At 36.1% G+C, this 12,046-nt stretch overlaps 1 long non-coding RNA gene across 1 annotated transcript; it reads right to left on the bottom strand.

The window, feature by feature from the left end:
• Positions 1-5,637: 5,637 nt before the first annotated feature.
• LOC133528784 (uncharacterized) lies at positions 5,638-8,044 on the bottom strand. The gene is made up of 2 exons (XR_009801053.1): positions 7,847-8,044; positions 5,638-5,984 (listed from the first exon to the last, which is right to left on the bottom strand). It is a non-coding gene; the product is annotated as an uncharacterized LOC133528784 (long non-coding RNA).
• Positions 8,045-12,046: the final 4,002 nt, after the last annotated feature.

Here is a 12,046-nt window from a genome sequence, read left to right as displayed (position 1 = left end):
TACCCTCAACACAAGCCTTGTTGAGCTTACTGTGGGACTTAGTCAATTTGTGTAATAATGTCCTATAATATTTATTTATTTATTTAATTTGAACTAGGTATTAACTCTATGGAGTTCGATAATGTTTCAATAGTTTACGTGTACGATCTTCATTCCCAGTAAATCTGGTATCGAATAGCAGGAATTGGACTGTCAAGCACTACGAGCGGCAATCAGTCTTATAGATCTGTTAGTTAATTTGATAGGTAGTAATGTAATACTATGCTCAGGCATTTAGCTCTCAATGAGGAAGACTGGTGACAGCTAATTGTAGATGGCGCTGTTCGAGATTCCATACGATTCATAAACTATGAGAGAGAGACAGAAGATGGATTATCTAAACTTTGCACTGAAACTACATACAGTGATAAAGGTTTTCTTTAGCAAAAATCATCTTTTCGGCTTTATTTCACGGTCTTGAAATTTATGATTTTTAATGGTTTCCGATTTTAGAGAGATTCATGCTAAAACATTGGGGGGTTTATAAAAAAGAAGTAAAAAATATTTCCAGTCATAAAATTTGCCTTTTGCACGCCATTGAGGGAAACGTCACTTTGACTATTTCTTCTTACATATGGTCTATCGCTTTATCTGCATGTGAGCATTGTGAGACAAGGACACTAAAGAAAAGAGATGAACAATATTTACAAGTAATTGAGATGTGGTGTTGGCGAAGGATGGAAAGAATAAGTTGGACAAAAAGAGTAACCAATGAAGCCGTCCTAAGAGTGAAGGAAAAGAGAAGCTTAATGAACATTATTAAAAAAATAAGAGAAAAAATGATCAGCCACCTGTTACGACACGACCGCTTCATCAAAAATATTATAGAGGGGAAAATAAATGGAAGGAGAAGGAGGGAAAGACCAAGAAAAAGTTATATGGGCCAAGTAAAGGAGCATGTAGGAGCCGTGTCGTACCAGGACACTAAAGGGCTGCCTTAGGATCGACCGAGGTGGAGACAACTTCATCAGGCTGCACCGACAAGAGCCCTGCTCTTAAATTAAATAAATAAATAAATATTATAGGACATCATTACACAAATTGACTAAGTCCCACAGTAAGCTCAATAAGGCTTGTGTTGAGGGTACTTAGACAACGATATATATAATATATAAATATTTATAAATACTTAAATACATAGAAAACACCCATGACTCAGGAACAAATATCCATGCTCATCACACGAATACATGCCCTTACCAGGATTTGAACCCGGGACCATCAGCTTCGTAGGCAGGGTCACTACCCACTAGGCCAGACCGACAATAGGCGGGCCGGGGGTCGTATTAAAGAAGATTTCTTATTAAGCATATAATTGATGTGAGCGCAAATAGATCATACCTATATCACGTCAAATCAATGAAAAATTTAGGAAATCTGAATGTCGCTCTAGGAGGTTTAGTTTATCCGCTTTGTAACCCTATACATTAAGCCTGTATCTCAGGCTGAAACTACGAGTAAGCACCCAAACGTTTAACCCGACTAGAAATCTAATACTCGGAATTCCTGTTACATCTTCGTTAACACGACTAAACCTATACGTCCTCATTAACACCGTACGCGAGGCTAATGAAGTATGGAGTGGTATAAATATACTGGGAACCTTATTAAGTACTAATGCGAACCAGTTTCTAGCGAATTACTTAGTTCGTTCGCTCATCTATTTGCCTCCTTGGAATACCTACGTATACAAACTACCTATAAAGAGAATATCCCGTCGCGCCCGCGATGAAAAAGCGGCCAAGTGCGAGTCGGACTCGCGCATGAAGGGTTCCGTACAATTTAAGACGTATTAAAAAAAAAATCTTATTAGATCTTGTTCAACATTTTACCACTTTGGAAGTGTCTCTCGCGCAAACTATTCAGTTTAGAAAAAAATGATATTAGGAACCTAAATATCATTTTTGAAGACCTATCCATAGATACCCCACACGTATATGTTTGATGAAAAATTTTTTTTTTTTAATTTTATGACGTATTAAAAAAAACTACTCACTAGATCTCGTTCAAACCAATTTTCGGTGGAAGTTTGCATGGTAATGTATATCATATATTTTTTTTAGATTTTTCATTCTGTTATTTTAGAAGTTACAGGGGGGGGGGGGGACACACTTTTTTTCACTTTGGAAGGTTCTCTCGCGCAAACTATTCAGTTTAGAAAAAAATGATATTAGAAACCTTAATATCATTTTTGAAGACCTATCCATAGATACCCCACACGTATGGGTATGATGAAAAAAAATTTTTTTTTTAAATTTCATGACGTTTTAAAAAAAAACTACTTACTAGATCTCATTCAAACCAATTTTCGGTGGAAGTTTACATGGCAATGTATATCATATATTTTTTTTAGATTTTTCATTCTGTTATTTTAGAAGTTACGGGGGGGGGACACACTTTTTACCACTTTGGAAGTGTCTCTCGCGCAAACTATTCAGTTTAGAAAAAAATGATATTAGAAACATTAATATCATTTTTGAAGACCTATCCATAGATACCCCACACGTATGGGTTTGATGAAAAAAAAATTTTTTTTTAAATTTCATGACGTTTTAAAAAAAAACTACTTACTAGATCTCATTCAAACCAATTTTCGGTGGAAGTTTACATGGCAATGTATATCATATATTTTTTTTAGATTTTTCATTCTGTTATTTTAGAAGTTACGGGGGGGGGGGGGGGACACACTTTTTACCACTTTGGAAGTGTCTCTCGCGCAAACTATTCAGTTTAGAAAAAAATGATATTAGAAACCTCAATATCATTTTTGAAGACCTATCCATAGATACCCCACACGTATGGGTTTGATGAAAAAAGATTTTTTGAGTTTCAGTTCTAAGTATGGGGAACCCCCAAAATTTATTGTTTTTTTTCTATTTTTGTGTGAAAATCTTAATGCGGTTCATAGAATACATCCACTTACTAAGTTTGAACAGTACAGCTCTTATAGTTTCGGAAAAAAGTGGCTGTGACAGAATCGGACAGACAGACGGACATGACGAATCTATAAGGGTTCCGTTTTTTGCCATTTGGCTACGGAACCCTAAAAATGAACAAACGTGTGGCCGCTTCAACGCGTTAATTCTCGCGATGTTTCTTTTGATAAACGGCCACTTGAGCTATTGCTGCACGACAAACGGCAATGTGAATGCCGTTGTAAACTTATCGCGTTAATTCGTGGCTACACCAACGTTAAACGTTCATCAAAATTCAAAAATGTTTTGACGACCGGTTTGGCCTAGTAGGTAGTGACCCTGCCTACGAAGCCGATGGTCCCGGGTTCAAATCCTGGTAAGAGCATTTATTCGTGTGATGAGCATGGATATTTGTTCCTGAGGAAAACACCCATGATTTCTATGTATTTAAGTATTTACACATGGAAAATATGTTGGTAGCAACATTCATATATACAATAACCATTACAATAAACACTAAATTCTAATAACCTTAAAATAAATAATTAAGTACTACTAAATTATAGTCTCCATGGTTAATAAAACATAAAATTTGGAGATGTAAAAGGTCTCCGATGTCAGAGTATACGACTAATAACATTTGGAGGTGTAAAGGCACTCCAAGCGTCAAAATGAAAGTTTGGGATTTGATAGTCCTTAATTTTTTTAAATATCTTCTGTATTTTACTGTCACGATGTACGCGTTAAAAATGAAGTATGTACTCGTAATATCTAAAACGGTGTTCAGTACCCCTAGTGTAAATATTTTCGACAGCGAAACGTGACGTACGCGTTTGCGTTAAGTGTCATTTTGTATGAGATTTTTGACTTTCCAAAACGTCCCGCTTGGCGCGCTGTTCAAAAACCCATACAAAATGAGACTTAACGCAAACGCGTACGTCACGTTTCGAAATCGAATTTATTTACACTAGGGGTACAGATATTAAAATCTTAACTTGGTTTGTTATCGATATGACACATCTCTCAGTGCATCACGCTCACACTTATTGGTACGTGCTCTCTTTGACACGACTAGTGCATCTCGCTATTTATAGTGCCGGCATTTCTATAACGATATAACATCGTGTGACAGGGACTTTTGTTTGTGTTTGTTATTCATTAACCGTTACTTCTGTTTTACTCATTTCCTCAAAGGTTAACTGGAAGAGATCCCATACAGGGATACGTTCGCCTTTGTTGTATTTAATTTACTCTGTAACTGTGTTTTTCGTGTTTTTATTTCTATGTACAATAAAGTATATATACATACATACATACAACATTGACATTATATTGGTATTGACAGTGTTATGTATTATGTTGTAACTGTCACACAATGCTATATAACTGCCAGTATAGGAGCACCATAATCATGTTAATAACAAATCCAGTTAAGATTTTATATGCAAACCTGACAAATTATTTAGATTTCAGTCTCTCGAAGCACTTTTTTTTATTGGGCTCAAGGTAATGCTGATACCAGAACAACAGGAAAACATACTGTTATTTTTATTACTCGAGCAATACTGAAAGGTTCTGGAATGAGCGGCGACTTAGATTTACGCAATTAAATAAATGAATGTCTTTGGAAAAGATAAGTCTTTGTTAATTGTTTGTTTCATTCATTTCATTCGGTCGTGATTTATGTTTTAGGAATGCTGTTGGTTTAAAAACTGTATGACAGGTATTTTAATCATTTAAGGGCGTACCCGGACCCGGGTACGTCCTTAAACTACGTCCAAAAGAGAGGTATGGGCACTGTGAATGTCATCTCGCTTTGTGTGGTAGGGCACAGCGCAGCGGATATCATTCTAGATCTAGGGCAGCGCCCAACTGGCGAAGTACCTCCAGCTTACAGAAAATAACACTAGACCCTACTTATAGAGTTGTGTTTCCGTCGGTGAGTAAGGTTGACAGAGCTCAACGAGGGTGTGGAGTTGCAGGCGTACATAGGCTACGGAGACTGCTTACCATCAGGCGGCCCGTATGCTTATTTCCACCAGCGTGTTAAAAAAAATTACCGTAGAAAATGTTCTTTTTGTGATTTTTTACGACTATTAACGTGCCCTCAACAATATGCTTCTAGCATCAAAATTCGTATTTGTATTTGTAGAATTCAAATATATAAAACAGAAGTATGTTTTCAGAGTTATTGAGAGGAAAGGTAAAAACCCGCGCGACGGCCATATCTTACATTCAAATCGCAGTTTTGTGCTCAATAATATTATGCTACACAAAAATGTCATTAGTAGCAGATTCATACAAAGTTGAATATCCAAATGATTCAAGTAAATAATCCTGTACCAAAACTTATATGTGAAACTTGACATTCAATAGATACATAATTAAATAATTGCATACCTATGTACTACAGCGTTTGAGAATCCAAAAGGTTTCAGCATAACCTAAGTACCAATTGATATACGTTAAAAATACATTTTGTTTACTACAAAGGTAGGTTAATACTAAGGTAAAGTAACATAGGTACACAGGTAACATGGGTAGATAAAAAGTACGGGGACAATTTGCCTGATTATTAAAATACCAGGGAATAATTAAAATTTGGAGGAATATAATCATTTTAATATTTTAGGTGCAATAACTTACCTACTGTTTATTTTACTTTGTGAAATATAAAATAAAGTTTAACAAAAAAGTAAGTACCTAATTTATTCATAAAGCTTTTTCACATAGTTTACGACCTAATAGTATCCGCACATAACATATCTAAGTACATCATTTAACGGACGTAACGTTACGTCACAGGTCGGAACATACGCTATCACTCGGACAGATGCCTTCGGCGCCTCCGAAGGCATTTCCAGCCTCGATCGGCTGGCTGCTCCAGAACGGGGCGAACAAAACATTGCTGACAAACAGGAGGGCCTCGTCTGCCATCCCCACTCCGCCCCCCATGTGCTCATCTCCGCACTGTACCGATGACATGTGCAGCATCACGCAGAGAAAGACGATTTTCAGTAGCATGTCAAACTGAAATGACATTTATAAAATGCTTAAATATCGCTTGGGTATGTTTCGAATAAGTGCGTCCGCTGTCTAGCGCGGGTGCGCGCCCGCGGGTAAAACACAGAATAAATAATAGTACTGTCGTACAGAAATAACACTTCCTACAAAACCGAAGTTTGACAGCAATTCAAGGACGAATCATGCTGTCCCTTTCTAATGAATGGCACTATCCCTTTTGGCTATTTAGGGTTGTCAAAATTCAAGTCATTATTTTATATCTGTGGTCGTGCACGCATAGGAACGTCAAGTTGTGCTAGCCCTAATAATTGCTCGGAGCAATGCTGAGCCGAACGGAGCCGACAATGACCAAAAGGAGGAGTGTCGCCCTACTGGTAAAACTAAAACCAGCCGCAGTCCACCAGTTAGGGCAGTTTTGCACTACGTCCGATCCGAATCCGATCCGAACCCGTGAAAATAAGGTCCGTAGTAGCCGTAAAACTATTTCTATCGTACGTTACGCACTAGATCCGAAAGAAATCGGATGACGGAGATCGGATCTAGTGCGTAACTTACCATAGAAATAGGTCTACGGCTATTACGCTATTACGGACCTTATTTTCACGGGTTCGGATCGGATTCGGATCGGACGTAGTGCAAAACCACCCTTAGTCCACTATACTATTTTTTTTTAATTTCACGTTCACCCGGGCCGTGCACCCGCGCAATACAGCAGAGGCACTAGGACCAACTGCTTGATTTCTGGGCTTTTTCATTAAAAAACCCGACCTAGATTAACCGCACAATCACAATTATAATATGTTTTCATAATACAAATAATTCTGTCCAGTCAATCTTATTTTATGATCGGTTGCTTTGCAGTGTATTTTTTATTATTACATCAAGTTTCAAATTTGTACATTAAACCGTTATAAAGACACAAAAAAAGGTTAAAAATTATTAAAATTATTATAGAAAATATATATCCACAACACGTTTCGTCAACGGCCTACCTAGTATCTATATAACAAAAAGCAATAAACAAATAGAAACCTACCCTCCACTCTGATTTTCACCCGGACCAAAAGTGCCAAAAATACTGGCGGCATTGCCTCGCTGAATGGCCAGTGATATCTGCTGGACCAGGAAAGAACCAGAGCGAGGGTTATTATAGTACTGTGTATTGTTTATTGTTATAGAATGACACATTTCTAATTACTATGTTATATTTTTAAGATTTTCCATGACAAATTTAAGTAGATATATAAGTCATAAAATATATTCTTCTTCTGCCTCGCGTTGTCCCGGCATTTTGCCACGGCTCATGGGAGCCTGGGGTCCGCTTGACAACTAATCCCAAGATTTGGCGTAGGCACAAATTTTTACGAAAGCGACTGCCATCTGCCCTTCCAACCCAGTCAAGTCATAAAATATATTAATATTGTCAAATGTGTTGTTAATCTGAATGACTGTGTCCATAAAAGATGTTAGAGTCAGACCAAGATAAGTTGACTGTGATTTTGACAGTGCAAGTGTTATTTTAAACGTCAAACTTCTATGAAATTATGACAGTTACTTAACACTTGCACAGACTGGGCTATCAAAATCACTGCCAACTTAGTTTGGCCTGACTCTATGCACTGTTCATTTCAAGTGGCGATATCGTTTAATTAAAGAGGTTGATAAGAGGTAATTGATTACGAAAACACTATTTGAAATCATCTTAGGTATGATTTGACGTCAACCGAAAATCGCAAATCGCGGATACCTTTCTCTTTTACTCTTACTAAGACGTAATTAGAGTGTCAGAGAAAAATGCCCGCAATTGACGAACTTCGATTTTCTTGGGTATAGCCCTGATTATAGCGTTAAATGCATTAGGTATATACCTTATAATATTTCAGTAGTCACCTCCGCCACGCTGCCGGGTATCGAATGAGTCCACAAATCTTAACACTTCATTACTCTACACAACTTATCTAGACGGAAGTTTGCGGTTATAGGAAAATACTTAGCGAGACTAAAAAACAATGTTTATTATTAGTTTTTGTTTCCTATACGAACTTCAGTTTGCCACTGAGACATGACATATGACGACCGGTCTGGCCTAGTGGGTAGTGACCCTGCCTACGAAGCCGATGGTCCCGGGTTCAAATCCTGGTAAGGGCATTTATTCGTGTGATGAGCATGGATATTTGTTCCTGAGTCATGGGTGTTTTCTATGTATTTAAGTATTTATAAATATTTATATATTATATATATCGTTGTCTATGTACCCTCAACACAAGCCTTATTGAGCTTACTGTGGGACTTAGTCAATTTGTGTAATAATGTCCTATAATATTTATTTATTTATTTATGACATATGTATAATCTTATTATTCATAATAAACACAGTCCTTTTGTTCATGAAACTAAGTAAAACTTTTCGAAATGTAACTTTTGTATGTTTCTAAGTTTTCTCCCAATGTTAATAAATATTAAAAATAAGCCCCACAGTAAGCTCAAGAACGGTTGTGTTGTGGGTACTTAGACAACAAATACTCTAGATCTATAATCAATACTCAAGATTATAATTAATACTCCCCGCCAGCAAATATTCCCCGCCTCGAAAATAATGTACGGTCAAATGTAAAATTATGAGTGCATGCAACATACTCAAAAATATATGTCCCCTAGTTGTTAATTGCCGACTGGGATATGGGCTATACTCGTATTTTTACACTTAACTGTACCTACTATTACTGTTTACTAGTAATATTCACTAAAAAACGCACAACAAAAAAAAGCGGCCAAGTGCGAGTCGGACTCGCCTATTAAGAGTTCCATTCCATTTATGATGTATTAAAAAAAAACTACTTACTAGATCTCGTTCAAACCAATTTTCGGTGGAAGCAAAGTTTGAATGATAATGTATATCATGTATAATAATGTAAATATATAAGTAAACAATCGTATACGATTGACATATCAACAATTTTATCTATTCATGTCAAAACGATAACTAGGTAAATATTGTAATAAAAATCAATGAAGGAGAATATGTCGGATTTAAACAATTTAATTTACAATATCGAATGTCCAGGTCATTAAACTCATTGATTGAATAACGTAGACCCTTAGCCCCCGCTATTATGTCGAAATTTTATTTTGTCAATCTCTCGTTTGATAGAAAAAGTTCTAGGTCTACTTATAAATGTAGCGTTAAAAATATTAGGTAGGTACATACCTTATTTTATCCCAGTAGTCACATCGGTCTCACTGCCGGCAATCGAATAATTACGAATTATTGCACACAATACTCCACGAAACGTATCTACACGGAAGGTTACGGCTGTAGGAAAAAATTTGAAAACCGTATTCACTATATTATAAAGTACCTACCGTATGGCAACAGTGGTAAAGTTGATGTATTAGTGAGCTGTTATATGTCTTATTCACCGCTCCCCGTTATTCATAAAAAGCTTTAAAAAAGTTAGCAAAACTCTTCAAAATATAGATCTTGTTTATTTCTAAGTTCTTTCCTACGGTTGACTGTTTAAGACGAATGTGTCTAGCAGGGGTTGCCGCGCACCGCTACGGAACGGATAATTTTTGATACATTTTTAGGGTTCCGTAGCCAAATGGCAAAAAACGGAACCCTTATAGATTCGTCATGTCCGTCTGTCTGTCCGTTTATGACACAGCCACTTTTTATATAAGCAAATTTGATATATTTTGTATTAGGTAAGTGACCTATGTATTTGAAATTTCCTGCAGTAATGCAGTCGACCGCAGCAGTATTGTGGCACGACAATACTGCCGACTGCATTACTGCCAGAAAAGCTTTAGCTATACTACAATCACACTCATATTTTGCTGGTTCAATGTAATACTGGAACCTTTTTACAATGTTGTTAAAACACCCCTTAATTCTGACGGGAATAAATAAATACTGGCAACATATTTACGACATTTTTATACTTGTACCTATTGCTCTTTTGACATGAAATCATTATTTATGGGAATATGAATAAAAGTAGTAAATTTTGACGTTGTAATTATTATTCTAGTCTATTTTATTTTGAATTTGACATGTTAATATATTAATTATTTTTGTATTTATTATTTCAACTAATTTTTATTTTACTATGAATCATGATTTCATTGTTATTATGTCAAGATTATTAATTATTTATTATTCTTATTATTTGATTTTAATGTACTTACTAACCCCTAGCTATAACGATGGTACTAACAATTTATTATGGAATTCTAGTAGTTCTGAAATAAAAATATTTTATTTTATTTTTATTTTTATTTTTTATATTTTTGTATACGTGTGTGCGTTTCTGAGCGTAAGACACGAGCGTCGCACGCACACGTCGATCATGTTTCGGCTTCACTTTTGGCAGACTAGCCGTATGGGGACTATCGGTCTCTGTATTATGTTTTATGTCAGATGGTGCAAGTGTTATCTAAACGTCATAATTTTATAGAAGGAACGTTTAAATAAGTCTTACTTTAAGAAAAAAACAGTCATTTAATCATAAAGTTATATTTACACGCTTATTTTATTTAAAGACTAATTGATAAATAATTATTATTATTGGTAAATTGACCTAACATACTTAATAAACATAACATTACGTCACAAACGCTCTGAACAGTCAGTATCACTTGGACACTGGTCATCACCGCCCTGCGTGGAACCAGCCTCATTCGGTTTAGTGTTCAAGTGCGGAGCGAACACTAAGTTGGTGATGAACAGAAGAGCCTCGTCTGTCGTCTCCGCTCCCATCTGACGGACGCCCTGGACCAGCGATGGCGCGAGCAGCATCACCACGCAGAGGATCAAGACGATCTTTGGCACCATAGTCAATCTGAAATGAAAATAACGATACGTATGAAAATAACGGCCTGATAGCAAAGTCGGTAGTGGACCCTTTTTTTTTTTTTTTTTGTTGACGGAGTGGGAATGCATTTACGCACGGTGTGTGGGACTCGCCACTCCTTTCCCCTCTCCAGGGAAGAGGGGGGGAGAATTTAGCCCTACCCACTAAACCCACTCCGGCGTTTCACCCTCTTTGCCGTTAATGAGGGCGCACTGCCTATGAAACAGAAGGTTCCGAGTTCGAGTCCCAGTATGGCAATTTTTTTGCACGCAAAAGAGTTTTTAACATTAGTAACGCATTTAGCATACATTTTGTTAGTTAACCGACTACTTTTCTTTACTAGTGTTTTATTTACGTTAAGTACATATTATAGGTACACAAAATTAATTAAAATTACCAGTTTGACGTAAAAGTAATATAAACCAACACAATGTAGCGATTTTCTTTCCAATTGTTATTTACTACTTACATAAAATAAAAAATATTACCTTTTTAAATTGTATCTAATATTCACCACTCTCGTTGCACTGCTTATATTCGAATATGTTTAACCTCGTGCATTTTTATATTTCAAATGTAATGTACAAGGAAATATTAATCACTAGCAGGAAAAATTCCTCAAATCTACTCTACGTCATTCTGTACCGTATTATGAGCTGTCATGATATTAGCACCAAAAATGGTATCAAATCACATATTCCTGACGTATTACAAGTTTTACCTGTAATACGTCTGAACGTAACGTTTTTATGTTACATCAATACATCATAAAAATATTAATATGTTTATTCCTCATAAACCTTAAAATATAAAAACATAAAAGTGAAATACAAAACACATTATAAACACATTATATATACACCGTGTTTTTATTGAATTCCGTCAACTTCGGAATATCAGTAATAACGTTAAGGGAAACTAAATGGCATAGTTAATAATAAAAAAACTTTTTTTTAAATTTTATAACAATTACAATTTTACAGTTGTTGTAACACGGGCATTACATTTAACTCAACCAAACAATTGAAAACCGTGACATATCACTGTAGTTCAGTACCCCTAGTGTAAATTTTATCGACATCATAACGTGACGAACGCGTTTGCGTTAAGTCTCATTTTGTATAGGATTTTGAGTTTCCAAAACGTCCCGCTTGGCGCGCTCTTTCTAAATTCAATACAAAATGAGACTAAACGCAAACGCGTACGTCACGTTTC

The sequence above is a fragment of the Cydia pomonella genome, chromosome 20, assembly GCF_033807575.1.
Source record: "Cydia pomonella isolate Wapato2018A chromosome 20, ilCydPomo1, whole genome shotgun sequence".
NCBI classification, from domain to species: domain Eukaryota; kingdom Metazoa; phylum Arthropoda; class Insecta; order Lepidoptera; family Tortricidae; genus Cydia; species Cydia pomonella.
This window is presented reverse-complemented; position numbering and strand designations above follow the sequence as displayed.